Source organism: Trichechus manatus, unplaced genomic scaffold (genome assembly GCF_000243295.1).
Source record: "Trichechus manatus latirostris isolate Lorelei unplaced genomic scaffold, TriManLat1.0 scaffold00014, whole genome shotgun sequence".
Taxonomy (NCBI): domain Eukaryota; kingdom Metazoa; phylum Chordata; class Mammalia; order Sirenia; family Trichechidae; genus Trichechus; species Trichechus manatus.
Window position 1 is genome coordinate 26,727,908 of NW_004443950.1, and position 1,436 is coordinate 26,729,343.

Consider the following 1,436-nt stretch of genomic DNA (forward strand, 5'->3'; position numbering starts at 1 on the left):
TGTAATAACCTTAGAAAGGTTTCCACCAAGAATAATTCAAATGAAAATATATGTATAAATTCATACTCATATAAATTGGCATGTAAACACTGAAACTTCAAATCTACTAGACTGTGAAATACTTGAGGGCAAGATTAATGAAGGATTCATCCTGGAATCCCTGGTGTCTCCAAAAGGCAGACGCAGCACTGGCACTTATTAGATATTGCTTCGGTGAAAGAATGAATCTGGAAAATAGATACTTGAGAAGCATGTCATCCCTACCCTCTCACGGCCGTGGAGGCAGCTACTCATCGGGGGTAGGGTCGACTTTGTGGAAGGATCAACTGAGGCAGAGGCTAGATGGGGCGCCAGAGTGCAGAGCACCAGAGCAGGTGACAGTAGAAGTGTGTTCTGCTCATGCACAGGGTCTAAGAGGAAGCAGGGTGGTTGGAGAGAAGCCGCTTTGAGCCCTGGAACTGAAAGGACCTGCAGAGATCAGTAGCACCAGCCCTTTCTTTTAACAGACGGAGATCTGACACTGTTCATTTCGTCCCCAAGGTCTCCAAGGATGGGAGCCACAATTTTGCTCCCTTTCCTTTTTTTAAAAATAATGTTTTATTGTATTTTCAATGAAGGTTTATACAGCAGTTTAGGTTGTCATTTAACAATTTCTACACAAGTTGTTCAGTGACATTGGTTATATTCTTCACAATGTATGAACATTCTCATTGTTTCTGTTCTGGTTATTTCTGTTTCCATTAATCTAGTTTCCCTGCCCCCATACATTCTCATCCTTGTTTTAAAGTAGTTGTTGACCATTTGGTCTCATACAGTTGATTTTTAAAGGGAACACAGTACTTATGGGTAATATTCATTATTTTTTGAACCAATTTGTTATTTAGCTACAAGATAACCTCAGGGGTTAGTTTCAGTTCAAGGTTTGAAGAGCATCTCAGGGCAATAGTTTCAGGGAGTCCTCCAGTCTCAACTAGTCCAGTAGGTCTGGTTTTCTTTTTTAGCAATCTGAGGTTCTGTTCCACATTTTTCTCCTATTCTATCAGGATCGATCCGTTGTGGCCCTGATGAGAATGGCTGGTAGTGGTAGCCAGGTACCTTCTAGTTCTTCTGGTTTGCACCCTTTCCTTTTCAGAGCTCTATTTCATGGTGACTCTTTCTTATGACTATCTGGGGACCACATGCTGAGTAGTGCTGAAGTCACAGATGCTGTTAGTGTCTCATCCTTGTCCCTTCAGCCTATTCCTGCTCCCTGTGTCTTTCTCTCTCTGTGTTCTCCAACCTCAAGTGGGTGCTCTGCTAGAGCACTGTGAAGTTATATTCCCAGAAGAATGCTCAACAATGAGGGATGGGGACTGGAGGACAAACTCCCCAGCTTCCTCACCCCCTGCTGGGACAAGCCTCCAGCGTCTGCACCCAGAGGGTCCCCAGCAGATCTG